General features: G+C 37.3%; 1 protein-coding gene across 1 annotated transcript in view; it reads right to left on the bottom strand.

The window, feature by feature from the left end:
- LOC109051473 (synaptotagmin-1-like) overlaps positions 1-19,091 on the bottom strand; it is a 184,168-nt gene that overhangs the window by 92,419 nt on the left and 72,658 nt on the right. The window lies entirely within an intron of this gene.

Raw genomic sequence — 19,091 nt, 5'->3', positions numbered from 1 at the left:
GATTAAAAAAAAAAAAAAAAAATCTTGAAAAGAAAGTCGATTTACTCTGTCGCCATCTTGGTAACATACCCAGAAAAGATGACATTTTAGTATCCTTTGTCAAATATCCAATAAATTAAAGTTACTGTTAAAGGCAAATGCTAAAATAATAAAAAAAATAATAATAAAATAAAATAAAATAAAATAATTTCCCCCATCGGTTTTTTATTTAAAAAAAAAAAAAAAAAAAAAAAAAAAAAAAAAAAAAAACATTTTTGGAAAAATGTCACACAATATAGCTTAACCTGTATAAGATAATGTGCAGAAACAGCTGAGAGGAAACCATAGAGGTACAATCAATAGATTCAATTGCAAGCATTAAGAAATAACCCATAAAGTCAGTGTCATTTCCTCCGGTTGGTTTTCCAATCAGCTGGGTAATCTCATTCTCTCAGTGGGGAAGACGAGTTTGGTATTGACAGGTTGGTTTCACAGCTGACGTCCTACGTGTTTATTTGCAGGCTACTTAAATTGCGTAATGTGCTGTGGAACTGGGATAAAGAGCAGTCAGACATCTTCACACGACAGGTGCTCCCTGTCACTGGCATAGGCTAAAAATCCTGCCCATAGAGCAAGGGCTCGAGAAGAGCTCTGGATAGTACACATCCCAAAAAATAAATAAATAAATGAAATAAATAAATAAATAAATCCCAGTATATCATTATTTACTCACCCTCATGTTGTTCCAAACAAGACAAGAAGCACTATAAATTCACCATAAAAAAGGTTTATATTAATTTATCTTTCAAATTATTATTATTATTTTAAGTTTTCTGAAGTCATACATACAGTATGATAAGAAGTTATAATGGTAGGACATTTTTCACCTCTTTTTTGAATACAATGAATTAAGACAAACTACTCTTTTAGCATCCTGTTTATCACAAACTACATATACAATAGGGAAGTCAGCATATTCGGACGCAATGACTGTAAATCTTCCTCTCCACTGTAGTTCTCCAATGTTGTTTGTGAATCTGCGTATTACAACTTGTACAACATGTTTTCTTAAATATTTGAGAAAACTATTGTCATTTGGTGTCACATGACTCATGAACCTGCTGATCTGGTGTACAGATGTGACTAAATTAAATTATTTGTTCATGAATCAGACTCACTGACTCAGATTTGGTTGCAGCGGATATTAGCTTAACATCTCCCTGGATGGAAAGATTGAATAATGACTTTAGTAGTAAATAAATAAGGAATTGAGGTTTGTTTCTCATGCAAAACTAGACCTTATAAGACTTGGCATATGTTTTATATATAGAGCACTATTATGATGATTTTATAGTGTTCATAGCTGGAGTCACTATGCACTGAAATAAGCCATGTAACAATTCTTCAAAATTTTCCTTGTGTGCTCCACAGAAAAAAAAGAAAAAAGAAAAAAAAAAAAAAACATGGAACAACATGAGGATTTTAACAACACAGAATTCTCCTGAAAGCAAACAGAAAACTCTTTTCAGAGTGCACACATTTAGCTAATTGAATACCAGGACGAATTGTGCTATTCAACGGGCAGCATGTGGCTTCCAAGCAGAGCAGATTGTTGAGGTCACTATTTAAAGTAATCATATGGACAAGCTCACTCAGACTAGATCGTTTTCTTGTTTTTAATGTGAAAATGAAAAAAGTGATTTGTCTTTGTCAGTGGTGAAGCCCAGGTTATTGATAACACAGTGTACGCACAGCAGCAACAGCTATGAGAAAGAGAAAGCCATGGAGCAAGGGGGAACAAACAGAGTTTCTCATCCATATCCTCTCTCTCCTCAGAGGCTCTTTATCCAGGCTTTGATGCACAGATTAAAAGCTATTACTTCAGACTGGCAGGTGTGGAAATGCAATGCATGGATAGACAATCACATATGGAAAAAAGAAAACAAAAGCCCAACCTTTTATCAGGAGAATAAATAACACCTTTGTTGGCACTGGGACAAGAATGCCAAGATCTACTGAATTACTTATCTTGTATTAACATAAATGGCGGAATTCATGAAGAAGTCAGAAGTCAGAAAGAGCTTTATTCAAAGTCTCTTTAAGGCAAGTCATGTAACTCGGCGGCCATCTTTGAAACGCCTCTCGGGCATCGAAGTGCAACTCCTATCTCTTTGAATGGGGAAACATAAAATTCTACAAAACTGTTCACTTATTTTTGCGATTATATTTCATATTTGAAATCACCAAAAAAATCTGATAACAACTGTGTCATAAATGTTGTTTATTTTGCTCAAATAGCGTTATAAAAAGCTTATTATTCAGGCTAGATCAGCCAGTGCGCATGCGCAGTCCTGAGCACACGTCTCAGAATGCTGACTGTTTCTATAGCAACCGGGCGCTTCTAACGGCAGCTGCAGTGGCACGCTGACTTTACCGACTAGCAATTGGCTCCTTCATTCAGAAGGCGGGGCTTCCTGCAATTGAGTGGCCATATTGAGCATTGCATTTTTTCCCCAATCAAAACTATACGAGTGACATGTCTTGGGTATTCTATAGTCTTTGCTTTATTGCCAAGTATGTTTGCACATACAAGGAATTTCCTTTAGTGTCACAAGCTTCCAGTACACAGAGACAACAGAACACACAGGTAATAAAAATAAGATGTGAATAAAATACATAAATATAAATAAACCACAGAAAATGAGTAAATTGTATGTACAGGTGTGCTATAGATAGAAAGGGAATAGAATATAATTTAAAAAAAAAAAAAATAAGTTGTAGGGATTTACTAGGATTTAAGGTGATTAATAAGTATAAGGTTATTGCACATACTTTTAATGCACAATAGTAGAACATTAACTGTTCATGAGGTAGATTGCATGGGGAAGAAACTGTTCTTGTGCCTGGTTGTCCTGGTATTCTGTGCTCTGTAACGCCGACCAGATGGCAAAAGTTCAAAAAGGAGATGGCTTGGATGTGAGGGATTCAAAGTTATTTTCTGAGCCCTTTTCCTCACTCTGGATGTATACAGTTCTTGGAGGGCAGGCAGGGGAGCACCAATAATACTTTCAGCAGTCCGAACTATTCTCTGTAGTCTTCTGATATCTGATTTTGTAGCTGAACCAAACCAGACAGTTATTGAAGTGCACAGGATGGACCCAATGACTGCAGAGTAGAACTGTTTCAGCAGCTCCTGTGGCAGGTTAAATTTCCTCAGTTGGCGAAGGAAGTACAACCGTTGTTGGGCCTTTTTAACAAGTTTATGTGAGTGTCCCACTTCAGGTCCTGAGAGATGGTGGTTCCCAGGAATCTGAATGACTCCACTGCGGTCACAGTGCTGTTCATGATGGTGAGTCGGGGGAGTGAAGGGCAGTTCCTCCTGAAGTCCACAATCATCTCCACAGTTTTGAGCGAGTTCAGCTCCAGGTTGTTGTGACTCTACCAGACAGCCAGCTCTTTAACCTCATGTCTGTAAGCAGACTCGTCTCCGTCCTGGATGAGACCGATGACTGTAGTGTCATCTGCAAACTTCAGGAGCTTGACAGAGGGGTCTTTAGAGGTGCAGTCGTTGGTGTAGAGGGATAAGAGCAGTGGCAATTCTCACTAACTGTTGACTAGCTGTCAGAAAGCTGGTGATCCATTGACAGACAGAGCTAGGAACAGAGACCTGGGTTAGTTTGGTCTGAAGGAGTGTTAGGATCATGGTGTTGAAAGCAGAGCTAAAGTCCACAAGCAGGATCCTCACATAAGTCCCTGTTTTTTTCCAGATGTTGGAGGATGAAGTACAGTCCTATGTTGACTGCATCATCCACGGACCTGTTTGCAAACTGCAGGGGGTCAAGTAAGGGTCCAATAATGTCCTTCAGATAAGCCAACACCAACCTCTCAAATGTCTTCATGACCACAGACGTTAAAGCCACAGGTCTGCATTCATTAAGTCCTGTTATCTTGGGTTTCTTTGGGACAGGGATGATGGTGGAGCGTTTGAAGCAGGCAGGGACTTCGCACAGCTCCAGTGATCTGTTGAAAATCTGTGAGAAGATGGGGGCCAGCTGGTCAGCTCAGGTTTTCAGACATGCTGGTGTCACACTGCCTGGGCCCAGTGTCTTTCTTCTCGTTCTTTCTGAAGACCTGGCGCACAACATCATCACTGATCTGAAACCTAGGATTAGGGGAGATGGGGGTTACAGGAGGTGTTGATGGTTGTGTGGAGAGATGTTCAGAGTGGGTGCGGGGTGGGGTGTTAAACTGGGAGTTTCAAATCTACAGTAAAACTCATTCAGGTCTTCAAAAAGTTGTTAACTGGCCTCAGTGCTGGGGGATGGTGTCTTGTAGTTGGTGATGTCTTTCAGGCCTTTCCACACTGATGCATGGTCGTTGGGAGAAAATTGGTGTTCTAGCTTTTTAGCGTAGTTCCTCTTGGCCACTCCAATCTCCTTATTCAGTGTGTTTCTGGCTAGATTGTACAAGACTCTGTCCCCCTGTTTGTAGGTGTCCTCTTTGGCCTGATGAAAATGATGAGTTTTTGCTGTAAACCATGGCTTATCATTGATGAATGTTAAATGAGTCCTAGTAGGGATGCACCTGTCTTCACAGAAACTGATATATGATGTAACAGATTCATATATGATGTAACATGAGCTCATCCAGATTGTTAGTGTCAGCTTCAAAAACACTCCAATCAGTGCAGTGGAAACAGGCTTGTAATGCCCACTCTGTTTTGTTGGTCCATATTGGCGTGTAGAGCAGTCCGCAGTCACATGTTCCTTTTTTGGATGTTCGGCATGTTCTGTATGCTTGAATTTTAAATATTCAATATTCCCGATATTTTCCAATTTTACATCGTCATCAGAATTATATATATATATACTGTATACACACACATATTTTTTTTTATAAATAAGTTATTTATTCAGCTAAAATTCCAGTCTTCAGTGACATTTCTTATTATTGCTTAATATTTTTGTGCAAATCTATTATGAATAGAATGTTCAAAAGACCATTTATTTGAAATAGAAATCTTTTGTAAGATTAGAAATGTATTTAATGTCAGTTTTTATTCAATTTAACACATTCTTGCTAAAGTATTGATATATTCCAAAAAAAAAACAAAGCACTTATCTCAGACTTGTGAATGCTAGAATAAATATCTTAAATTAAATAAAATGTTTTCAATAAATAACAAGGACACAATATAATTTGCAAAGAAAGGAAGCTTGTTTGCGATGAAAAGACTGACAATGAGTGTTTTTACATACACAGTCTTACATAATCTCTGCTTAATAACCCAGCAAGGTCATGTAAACGCCTTAAAAAGTGTTTTATTCGGGAAAGCTCATAAACTGTTTAAGCAAACACTTGGAAATTAGCATTTTGGAAATGTGCCAAAAATGGTGGCAAAAAAAGGGAACATTTCCTTTATGTAAACGCTCTATAAAATAATATAAAAAAATAGAAATAAACTGCTTTTTTTAAATTAATATATAATCAATATATAATTAGTAGAAGAAGTGTTTTTGAATATTGTTGATGTTGACCCACACTTTGCGGCTTGCTTTCGGTGTTCCTGTTGCCCGGCTGTGGTTATGTTCCAGCTTTGAGTCCATTAGAGCTGCTTTGAAACTACTTATGTGAGGTCTGAACTGCTGCCAGAACGAACAGCTGCTTTGGTGTGTAAATCATCCTGTATAATGCAGAGGCTGTAAGTATGAGAATGCCCAGCATCCCTGCCCACCAATCAATGAAGCGTCAGCAAGCGGACAGTTCCTACCGACAAGCTCTCGAAACAAACGACACGAGTGGCACAATGATGTTCCCTGATGCCCGTTTGTCTGCTGTCTACCTCACCAGTTAATTAGTTTCAGATGTTTTTTATGTTTGTGGCTGTGAAAGAATGACTTGTCATTCAACATCCCTGTCTCTTACAGTTTCCTTTCATGACTGGCTTCTCTCTTCATCCCTCATTCCTTTCATTCCTTCAGTTGTGTTCTACATCATTGTTTCTGTTTGGGAAGCTGCCATGTCCTCGTTTACATTCTTTGCAGTTCTTGTCGAAAATGGGGTTGCATTAAAATAAGAATGAAATGCCAACATTAACCTTGGCAACATATTGCCATGTGGTCTTAGTCAGCCTTTTCTTTACTTTTACTCACAGTTTAGTATTTTCAAGTTTTCTTTTAAAAAAATGATCCCATTTAAAAAATTTCAAATTGATCTTCAAAGTTGAATTTATTCAGCAGTTTCATCATCAGATAATTTCGTGTCTCACTGGGTATCGAGTTCGATACAAATTGCCTTGATTGAACAAGTGATATACGCCTCAATCGTGTCTTCAAAATTCAACTCGAACAGAAAATTCACATGGCACGTTGTCGTGCAAGCCAATCAGTAAAGAACTTACTGACACATCAGGTTTGACAGTCCAGTTGTATCGAAAAATGGAGGAGAGTATTACACAATGTTTTAATTCACACGAGTGACACAAAACACATCCCGCAAGTAAAATAAGAGTTATAAAGCGATGTGAATATAATTTTTTTTTTTTTTTGGTGTGCACATACCATAAGGCTACACTTACACTATAGTGCGCTTTAGTTTTAAAACGGCATTTCAAACTGAAAAAAAAAAAATAGGTCCATACTGGCATTTCAGCTGCATTCAGAAAATGTGACCATTCATTCACATTGTAGAATCAAGCTACATAAAACAATTTATAAGATTTATAATACACTTTTACTAAAAACTGACTTCAAACCACCACTGTGTGTTTGTAATAATTTCTGATTGTGATCTAATGTGTGTTTTGGCCATATAATGTTGCTAAAATATGCTATTTGTAGACTTTTATACCAAGCTAATCACTACACCTAATTAGCATTTCTCAGGTAAACAACCTTTATTGTTATGAAAAATAGACAGAATCTCATGAAAATAACATACAAATCATATACTGTCATAATCATGAGTTTATTAGCTTCATGTTTCATCCGTAATCATGTTTTTCTGGGTTTCTTCTGTACAAAACTAAATGTAGAAGTGTAATGCATGTTCATCATCGGAGACGGCGGGTTATGAACGTGTAATATGATTCACATGAGCATCTTTTGAGCCAAAACAGTGATTGCGGAAGAGACAACTCAGGCAGACAGCACTGGAATCAGCTAATGCACATCAGCAAATTAGTGGAAAATGAATAGAAATGATGATTCTGAATGCTATGTGTTTTAAAATGGAAAATGCACTAGTGTAAACATAGGCTAAAAGATGTGGAAACTGAAAACTATATGAGCGTTATTAAAACTATTTGTACCGATTTATTGTGTTGGTTATATTCTGTTCCTTTGTGCTTTTGTTGTACAATGTAATCTTGTTAAAATGGATTTCATAAAATTGGTACTGGGAAAAGAATCGTTCAGGAACCGGTACTGGAACAATACCCAGCCCTAGTTATCGATGAGAATGGATAATAATAAAAAATTCTTCATTTACTTTAAAAGCCTCAAATAGTGTGGCTTTTGTGATCTCTAAAAATAACTGCAAACCTATAAGGTTGAGCTCTTTGTACTTTGTACTTGTGGTTTGTAAGTAACCACTTAACAACCACCCAGAAAACACATAGCATTACATCACATTTTCTTTACTTTTTTCTTCTTCTTCGTCTTCTTTTTATTTATTTATTTATTTATTTATTTTTTTGTTATATTGGAAAGTAACAGTGTGATTTCCAGGCCCTGTTTTTGTTCAGTCATCTATGGTTACCCCAGCTTAGCATTTCTCATTACATGCCTATGCACAGCATCCCTTAAAAGGTCAATGATTGTAATAGAACCAAAGCCTGCGTTGAATGATGTTAGCCCACAAGCATCCAGAATGCGTTTACTTGCTATCATGAGGCCACCCAGCGCAACCGCTGCAGATGGCACTGTGACATATTTCATATCCATGTGTTTCAGAACAGAGGAAAGGGGATTAAATTCAATCCATGTCTATTAATTGCTTTCACGTCCCGATATGTAACAACAAGCACAGGACATGGAGACAACAACTCCGTGGCCTTTGATTAAAAGCTGTGTAGGAGCAGTAGTGTGTATGACAGCAGAGATATTGCAATTGTAATGCAGTTTGAGCTTTGAGCTGTAGACCCTGCTGACCCATGTGACTTGCCACTGCCAATTGTGAAAAGCATCCATTTGATGATTATCCAGGAGGACACCCGAGACCCAGTTATGTCTACTGGTGTGCATGTAGGCCCATGTAGTACACAGACACATCCTAAACTATTTTCCAAGATAGACACCCCAAAATGAGACGTAGAATTTAGTTTTCATTTTTGAAGGGGTTATAATGTTACATTCATGGGTGTCATTTAAAATGGCCCCACCACTTTTAGCCATGGCCAATTTTCTCCCCACTACCCTGTGAAATTGCTCACTGAGATGTGTCTAAAAAAGAAGCAGCACATACAAGTCCCTAGCAGGAGTTTCACTGCATCCGTGTTATAACGAGTGGAGATCTGGTGCTAGAATTTATTTTTAAATTTTTTAAACAGTGGTGGAAAGTGACAGTATCAATGTTCTCTCCTCACACTGCAGTCTATCGATTTTCCATGGCTGCCTTTCCATTCTAGTGAAACCACTAGATAAAATGCAAACAAATATGTTTCTGCTGCTAATATAGATCCACTGACATAAGTTATTTTATGCCATATTAAAACCCACAAATCCCTCATACTCTAAAGGAAATCATTAGCACTACTCCAACACAAGAGACAACTTAATTTGGATTGCTTACCCATGCATTTATCAAAATAAAACTTGGAATGATGCTATCAAATAAAAAATGTACATAAAATAATAATGTCTAATAAAAACATATTATTATTATTATTATTATTATTATTATTATTATTATTATTATTATTATTATAGGAGACTTGATTTGAAATAATCACTGATTTAGCTGTAACAATATTTACTGACACTGATTTGAAAGAACAATAATTCAACTTAACTAAATTAGTTACATTTTCTTCACAAAACTGGTATCTGTCCATTGAAAGTTAGCTACTTTGCAGAGCCGTTTCCCTGTCTGAGTTTCATTCTGTGTCTTAGCCTTAGTTCAGCTATTCTAGTTCCCTGCCTTAGTTCTTAGTTCCTAGTCTTAGTTCTACTATTCTAATCATTTCGTGTCTTAGCATTAGTTTAATCATTCTAGTTTCATCCCGTGCCTCGACCTTCTGCCTGCCTTAGTTTACCTCTCTAGTCTTGCCTCTGTTGGACATTGTCTACCCCTTGCCTGATCAGCGCCTGGATACGGATGACTCCACTGGACTACCCTATTGGATATTGTTACAGATTGCAGATCCATGCCCACCTATGCATTACTCTTCATCTTGTCTCCTCTGTTCCTGTTTGTCGGTGTCTGATCTTAGCCCGACTTACCATGTGGTCTAATAAAGCTTTGCATTTGGATCTGCACGTTCCCTGTTCTGTCGGCTCCGTAACACGGATATTCCTTTACACTACTAATCAGAGCTGGATGTGAGGACACACGGACTGTGATAAAGGCTAATACGGGCCCTGATCTCTTAGAGTGGACTATTGTCAAAAATAAAAACAAGTATTTGTTTTTCACCTAATTAATGTTCATGACCAAATCCTTCTCCATTTCTGATGTCCCAACCAACAAATAACTGTGACCAATTTCTCTGTTAATAATGGTATTCAAAACCTACAGGGATAATTTGCCTCAGAGTTTGCAGTCATTATGCGAAATCTCATAATAAAATGCTGAAATACAGCTGGTGATATTTGGTAAAAGAAACAGATCATTATGTTTAGAAATGGCTGGGGCAGATTTCACCCTGGAGTGAAGCAGAGCAGGTTGTCGGAGCAATGATGAGGGTGTGACTGTCAGACGAGCAGGGTGCACTAGCTCTGGCACGTCCTACCACAATCACTGCAGAATTGCTGGCTAACAGCCTCTGAAATGATTGGGAACCATCCCTCTCTCCAGACCTCCAAAGCCTGTGTCCAAAGCACAAGACCTCCTCAGCTGGAGGGAGACCAGAGCCGGCCATCTGCCTCGACTGCGGCCAACTCATTATACTGAGGTGACCTCCACAGTGACGTCACAATATGTAAACATGCACCATTAGGGATGCATTGCTCTGGATAATTTGGGCAGAGCACAGCATGACAGACAGCAATAAATGATTCGGTGACTTATCTTCTTTTTTCTTACTTTATCCCCAACATTCATCTCCAGCTATTTGATTGTCTGATATTGGAAGACAAAAGCAGCTCATTTAAGAGATGTGTCACTCTACCCTGCTGATTTCCACTGAGCCGCTTTCAGTCGCCGATTTAAGTTACTCTTCAGGCACTGTCAGCCAACAACAATCCTTGCAAGCCCTGATACAAATTAGCATACTTTTGAAACAAAATCAGTTGGACTTTTTTTAGTTCTAGCATTACTCCAAAAAGGTTGGCTTTTTTTATTCTACATATATTTAATTAACTATATTGTTTATTTTAAGAATTGTTTTATTTATAAGCATGGGTCACCAGACTCGGTCCTGGAGGGCCAGTGTTTTGCAGAGTTTAGCTCCAACTCTAATTAAACCTGAACCAGCTAAATTAAGGTCTTATTAGGTACTTGAAACTTCCAGGCAGGTGTGTTGAGGCAGGTTGGAGCTAAACTCTGCAGGACTTTGGCCCTCCAGGATCAAGTTTGGTGACCCCTGATTTAAATAATTATTTCCTGCATATTATATACAGTAAATTAAATACCCTAGTGAAATATAAATATACTAAAATCTATCTATCTATCTATCTATCTATCTATCTATCTATCTATCTATCTATCTATCTATCTATCTATCTATCTATCTATCTATCTGATATTTGAAGACGAAAGAAGCTCATTTGAGTGAAGGTGCCACTGATTTCCATCAAGTCGCTCTCATTCATTCAAAGTTACTCTTCAGGCACTGTCAGCCAACAACAACCTTTCCCATCTTTCCCCGCTGCCACTCCCCTGAGACAAGGTTTTCTGGCTTCAGAAGAATGCCATTCACAAGTCATACACTGTGCTCACTGTGGCCTTTCATTTCAAACGGAGAGTGTATGTGTGTGTGTGTGAACGTCAGGGCCACAGCGCAATATAAATCGACTGAGGGGAGCCTAGTGAGTGGTTTGATGGAGGAATGGATGACAAATAAGAACAGTGAGATGCCTTTTATTGTCGCCAGTTGAGTCTATCCATTTCTCTTCTCTTTCTATGACTTTTTAAATCTGTTTTCTCCTCAAGGCCACCCCCCGCCCTTCCTTCTTTGATGTACCGCTGTGCTAGAATCATAAGTCTGGAGGAAAGACACGCCGCACCCAGTTAAGAAGTGATTTCTGCGGCGTGCCTGGATTACTTATCCCAACATGACACATTTGCCATCCTCTGCCTCTCTACTGTAATGGCAGCTCCTGGAGTGAGTAATTATAAACTCAAACGTTTGTGTTAAATCGCGACCTTGTGGCACGGCTCCAGAATCTGTTCCATGTTTACGACTAATAAGACAGGATTGTCTTTGGTAATCAACTAAAAGATGCCCTGCCTCGTAAGAAGACAAATATTCTCAAATATTTGCTTACATTCTCTGTAAGTGTGCCTGCTAAGGAGTAATAAACAGCATATGTAGTATGTACTGTAGTGCCCTGATACAAATTAGCATAGTTTTGAAGTAAAACCTACAAAAACATAATTAGCATTTGTGTGTGTGTGTGTATGTGTAAGCAACTGTATTGTTTATTTTAATAATTGTATTTAAATGTCTATATTTTATTAAATACAGTTACAAGCATGGCGGATACTGTTTGACTTTTTTTTTTTTAAGACAAATTAACATTTACATGGAGCATATACATTTTAAATAATTTTCAAATATTTGATTGATTGATTGCAGAGTTTTGATGAATGAAAAACAAACCAGTGCTTTAAGTTCATATAACTTGTATTGTTAAAACTTCATGAAAAACCTTCTGAAAAACATCACAAAAATAAAAAATTTCAAAGTGACTCATTCATCCTGTAGATATTATTCTCATCCATCCATCCCTTCAACAGCTTTGTACTTGTGCATCACAACATTTCCCAGAAGCTGAAATATATAAATACTTTTCAAGAGGACTTGAGCCCTGCGCTTTGACAGCTCCACGATAGTGGACCTGAGGCCATCCATTCAAGCTCTCTTTTTTAAAGCAATACCTCTGGCAATGCAGTATTTGCAAGGCAGCCTTTTATTTTCGAGAAAGGGCTCTGTCCTCTATTGTTAATGCCACCTGAGTAAACAGGATTTACCTTGATAAAGACAAACAATGTTTTCTCCTTATTCAAGGTACTTTAGTGATGACTCATTCTTAACTGTATAGGATTCAAAAAACTTCAGACAATGCGTTCAGTAGATATCAACAGCGATTCAACTAACAGTCTGATCATGGAGAAAGTGGTAAACAGTTGTCTCTCTCAAAATGAGGGGACTGAGAGGACAGGCTACTCGTATATATGTGGGAGGAAAGAAACATTTTGGAGAGAAAAATGTGCTGGGTACGGTTCTCCAAGGGTCACATGACCAGCTGAAACATGTCACTAATTTAGTACTCGTCCACATCCAAGGACAAATTAATTCTATCCTGAAAGAGAGCACTGCTAAAGGCTAATAAATCGACTACATCCAAATGAATGACTGATGTTTAGAAAACTCTCACAAAAATACTAAGTCTAGGAAGGCATAACATAAGCGAGAAATACCTCGCATTTATCCCAGTTTGGTTATGATCTTTGTCTTTTGCCCTCAACAAAGTTCAATATTACTTAATACAAGCTGGTGCATTTGATATAATATCTTAAGGAACAAGAGTGGAAACAAACAGGAAACTGGGCAAAACACACCTAAAGCAAAATTGAGAAGAAAGAAAATTATATCTGAGTTCAAAGCCATGATGTGAATGCAGTGGAACATCACAAAGAAACAAATTCTTCTTAATGAGGTTTAAATGGGTCTTTTTTATTTGTTTTCCTATAAAACATCTAAAACAAGATAAATTTACTTGAGAAACAACACTGAATAACACATTAAGACTTGTTTTCATAGATTATGTTTTGAAAATAAGCCCATTTGTTCCATACTGTTTTTTTAACTTGTTTTTACTTGAACATGTTTGTACTAAAAGAAGGGAAAAATATGCCAGTGAAGTAAGACAAAACACACCGTATTAAAGATACATCTCAGAAAACAAATCTCAATGTGTTATGCGGTGTTGCTTCTCACAGAAATGTATTTTGCTTCATGGGTTTTAACTGGAAAATTCATAAATATATTAAGAAAAGGATTTTTGGGAGTAAACAAACTAATGTAAGTTTTGAGACAATCCTTTATGAAAAAAAAAAAAGAAAACCAGAAAACCAATTTTAAATCAACATTTTCAAAAGAAGATTAGAAATGAATTGAAGGGGCAGAAGTGCAAAAGAACGACAAATGACAAATTGTAAAGGGGAAAGAGATTTCAACTTTTAACCAGGAATTTGATCAAGACAGCAAAATACCATAATATGGTATACCATAATGAAAACACAAAATATGATTGGAACCTTGGAGCAAATGTTAAAAACCCAATTTGATTATTTTCTTAAAGACTGACTGCGGTGTCAGCCGTTGGAATCCTCCTCACACAATGGACAGACAAACCTGGGCGGTATATCTGTTGGACATTATCTCGATGGAACTCTCAAATTCTCGTATACATGGGTGTAATGTGAAAACTGTTAATTTATGGCATTCATCTTTTAATGTTGTGTCATCTTTCCTAAAATCTTTGTAAATATTATTTTATTGTATTTTATGTTTTAATATTACTTAATTTATTTTTATTATTATTATTTATTTTACTTTATGTATTTATTATTTTTCTTCTCTACCCTTAAGTCTACCAGGGGGTGTGATGGGTTGGGATGGGATGGGTTCTAAATTTGTACAGTTCCTTTTTGCTTGATACTACTGTTCACAGAAGAAAATTCAATAAACAGTTGTTAACAAAAAAAAAAAAAAAAAAAGACTGACTGGGGTGACAAAACCTGCATGTATCATGAAGTTAAACCAGAAAAAAATAAAAATAAATAAGGTCTAACTTTAATTTGGCTAAATGCAGTCTTATCTGACATGGAACAAATATGACAACGGTTACCATTCTGAAATCGAATGGAAGAAAATTAGTCTTCTTAAAGCTCAGTAACAATTCATACATTGTTCAAATTATTAGCATTTGCAATTCCATTTGGTGCCACTAGTGGTTCAGCGATAAGACACTTCACTTTAAATACAAGGACTTACTGCAGAGGGGTCTCCTGATTGAGAAACCAGCTTGGGTGGGAAGGAAGGCGTGTTGGAGGAGGACTGTGTAACAGCCATCTCCAAACAACCTGGCATGAAGCGCATCAGGGAGCTATTTGCTTCAACCCTCTGCACGACTCCCATTGTTATTGCCAAAAACGGCGCAGGAACAAATCCATTCGAGTTGGGTGCCTGCATTCCCTGTCTGAAAGCCTGGAATCACCACATTTACCTCCCATGCTCAGCCTGGCTCCACCGGGTCACCATTTTGTCAGTGGAATGGCGACATTGTATCTAAATCACATTCAACCTCGGACTTGCCAGGCAGTACAAAGAAGATTAATCAGGATGTTTAAAATAATCTCTGGTGGATTGGGTGCCTGGCAAAGGGCATCAGCAGACATGGCGAGGAATACGAGGGGTGTTGTTGTTTGAGGAGACAAGCTTTATGCTTCAGTAGGTTCGGGCTTTGGACTTTGGAAGATTGTCATTGCCTACTTACCCTGGTGTAGTGGTGATGTGAAGTAAAATGATTGTTATTCAACCATATACATGAACTTTCCTACAGCACTTGTCCAGCGGCTGATGAGTATGAATATAGATGTCGATGGCTGGGAAAATAAAGCTTGAATGCTGATCCACTGTGACAGAACTGTGGTCCCCAAACTCCATTTTCAGAGACAGACAAGATAAATAAAGGAAAAGTGAGAGAAAAAATGAGAGAATGGCCATCGGAGAGCAGCAGTGAAATGCAGCTTCTGAATTGTAGAGTTTTTAAGTTCAAGATTACCAACTCATCTACAGTTGTGTCCTTTTATAAAAGATATGTAAATGAAGTGCAGTAGGAGTCGGCAGCCAACCATGTTTTCCTCACTTGTTTCATCTTAAGTGATCATTATCCATGGGTTTGGGGAGAAAAGGGCTCAGCTGCATGGCCAATTTCACAGCCAATTCACAAGCTCCCCTCGTTTACAAAAATGAGGAGCGGTACGCCATATTAACGTTTTATGAAATCTGATGGCATCACCAAGTCTTGGAGCATAAATAGCAGACTGAGATCAATTTGGCACCAAATGGAGCACCATCAAAAACACAACCAACCTTTGAAATTTGCTTTAAAAATTCAGTCAGGTTCAGAGCGCTATGGAGCACTTAAGAGGATGCACTGCTATTAGCAAAGAAGTCACAATCTTGTATTTTTACCAATGCATTTTTGAAGCTTTTTGGAGTCTGCATTTAGATTTTATGTCTGGAAAGGACAAAGTAGCATTTTCATTCTCATGCTGAATGATAACCATGCTGCAAGATTGATCCTCACTAAGTGCACTTGCAAACATTGTTTCAAAATAGGGTCTAAATTATGTTTCATTTTCTACTTGGTTCAAATAACGTTTCAAAATGGACCAGAATTTGTAATTGAAAATCACATATCGTTGTGGTCCCTGTCCAATTGTGTTGGTGAGGATCTGAGTGTAAGTGTACTGTCCACATATGCCTACTATGGATGCACCAATATTAAAATTCTGTCCAATATCAATAATTACAGTACTTTCATTTTATGGACAATAATGGATGAATGGGCAATATTAAAAGTATATACTCTTTTGCCTAAATAAATAAAAAATAAAACACTAAACAATTTTTTATTTTATTTTTTTGCTAAATAAACTGCCCAATTTAAGGTTTGTCTACAAACTTTTTTTTTTATCTAGTTACAGTACTTCCATTTTAGAGTACTTCCAGATGAATGATGAATTGCAAATATTAAAATTATATAATCTTTCACACAAATATATTAAAAGTATAACACAAAAAAATTTATTTAAATATTAAAAAATAAAAAAGATTTAAATGATAGAAGTATGCATTGCATTTAATTTAACATTGCTATTAACATATTAATTATATTAATATGTTATTAATATTTACCTGTGCATGCTTAATTCCTTTAATTATACATTTTTAATAATTTAGGATTCTTTTAAATAGTCTTACGATCATTTAAAAGAATCCTAAATAATCAAAATGTATAATTAAAGGAATTAAGCATGCACAGGTAAATACTGGAAAATAAATAAATACATAACACCAACATGGTTAAAATATACAAGTTTCCAAAACAAATGCTTCAAACAATGTGTGAAAACACCCTAAGATTAGCAGTTTTATTTCAATATATCCAAGTATATAGATTGGTATATCCATATGGTACAGTTGTCTAAGCCTGTCTGATTATGCAAAGAAATGAGTGCAGGTTTAATATCAGACAGATCAGAATTTCAGCTCCTGCTGCACCAGTTCTATATTGTTATCTGTGTACCTCTCTGCAGTGATTATGGGGATTCATCTAAAATCTTTAATAAATTAACAAGAAAATGCCTGGAAATGTGTAGAATTGCATATGCAAATGAGTAATAAAGTTAATAAAGTGGTTTTCATAGAGTGCTGAAGTAACAAAAAGCTAGAGTAATGGTTGGGTTTGAATCTGAAAAGGTCCAAAAGGCAACTGTAAAGTGGTCCACTGATCATAAGGGGTCTTCTTGGTTCCGCACATACACCATGTGAGTGTGCATAATGACTGGTTGTGCATGCAAACTCGTGTGCAAAAAGTGTTTCTACTAGATTTCATTCATGCATGTGTGTGGGCAAGCTTTTTCAACTGGGGCAGTAAGGAGGTATCCATGGCGACGACGAGGATGGACCCATACTGCCCAAGTATAGCATGAGTGGCATCTCTTAGCTGGGAGCTAGCAGTGCCATTTTTTCACCTCGCTGCCTGATTGGAGGAGAACAGCAGTGGGGAGGAGGTCTTGGATATGACTCACAGGAAGAAGGAAATAATACACTGATTTAGTGTGTTATCCATACATGCATCTGGTCCTCCTCTTGTAACATTTTGACAAAGTGCAAGGAGCGTCAGCAAAGGCACAATCAAACACTATACAAGGAAGACAAGAGCTGATCACGCCACTTTGATCTTTATCACCTGTTCATTAGCGCCCTTGACCAGCAAGATCAGAACAATAGCCATGACTATACTAGCAAATCTTACTGATGCGGTTAAACTCATGGTAATTACCACGAAATGGCAACATCAGAGGGTGTACAGTGCCTCTCTACATTATTAAAGGAATTGTTCACCCAATAAAAATTACAATTATGTCATTATTTACTCACTATCACTTCATTCTAATTGACATGATTTTCTTTTGTCAAACACAAAAGGTGAAGGTTTATTAAATATCCTGGCTATTTGAGGATTTAAAGAGAAGCTAGTCTGAATATTCTGTTTACAAATCAAACTGAACCAAATCTCACTGGCTCAATGATTAACTGTTCACTGGAGTGAAAAATTACCAGCAACTAATGACACATTTTGGCTACTGTATGACTTACAGTGCACAAGTATGAACAAGTATTTACAGTATTACTTATATGCTATTATAGCATATTAATATTTGGAATTACCTTTTATTTCTTTAGTAATTTTAGTACTTTTGTTACACGCTTTGTCATTTTTATTTGTAGGTTTATTTTAAATTCAGTTTAAGTCTTAGTAATTTTAGTTCTTTTAGAACTTACCTACACTTGTTTGTTTTCATTTGTAGTTTGACTAGTATATTTACATAGAGAATCCAGAGAATTGTGCTGCAGTGGTTTTATTGAGTTTAAGCGAAAAACCTAGGACTAGTTCGTAAAAGTAAGTGTTAATTTTTGGGTGAACTATCCCCGTAATACAGTAGTCATACAGTAGTCTTTTTGTAAGAGTTGCAGTATAAACACTACACAATGAACCTCAAACCTATATAATCTGCTTGATCTCACCATAGAGCAATGTGCGTGTTTAAATTATAACCACTAAGCCACGACTCCAATGTGCCACATCACAGATGCCTTTCATTTTAATCACAAAGTGATGAATATGCTCATTTTCTTCTCACTTTCAGAGAAAACAAATTTCTCCTTCATTTCCTGTCACATAAAACAGAAGTGACACAATTTGACTTTTAGAAGTGATTTTTTAATTTATTTTTTTAAGTCCAATGAGCACCTTGACACAAATGAGATGAAATCCATTTGTAACAAGGTCAAGCTGGCTTCTATCGAATATCCTGCACTCCACAATATGGGCATTGTATGCTGGCACTCTCTTACCACCAGCAGCATTGGGCTTCATTAAGCCTACACAATGCATGACAGCAACAAAATGGAAGCTTGGCATTACAGATTTTTACACAAAGCCAATCAGATTTCCGCCCTCGCCTTTTTAATGCGATTTTCCCCCTGGCCTCTCCAAGGGAGGGATCAAAGCAAGCCTAGCCCCAGTAAAAGCTTCACTCAGGGGCCTGGGCGAGTGACTCAGACTTTCATGTACAACCTTATGCTGGTGGTCATTATAGAGAGTGGAAGCCCAGCAGATGCCTGTCCTCTTTTCATCTCTAAATGCAGGCCTTTACAGGTGGGCCTGCATGCTGTCTTAGCAATTGGGGCTTGGGGAAGGCAGTTTGTGTTGATTGCACGATGGGCTTTGAGTGGAAAAGACACAGGGGCTCGTCGCACACTGTGAGGCAGCTACGGTGAACATAAAACACTGTGCACAGTGCAGAGTGTAGTAAAACCCAGTTACTGGGGGAAGTGGTCAAGTCTCTTGTCCCCCTCTGAACGGTATGACCATATATATCCAGAGAGAGCCTGTGAAAAGATTTACCTTGGCTTGTTTATTTCCTGCTGA

The sequence above is a fragment of the Cyprinus carpio genome, chromosome B4 (assembly GCF_018340385.1).
Source record: "Cyprinus carpio isolate SPL01 chromosome B4, ASM1834038v1, whole genome shotgun sequence".
In the NCBI taxonomy this organism is placed as follows: Eukaryota; Metazoa; Chordata; class Actinopteri; order Cypriniformes; family Cyprinidae; genus Cyprinus; species Cyprinus carpio.
This window is presented reverse-complemented; position numbering and strand designations above follow the sequence as displayed.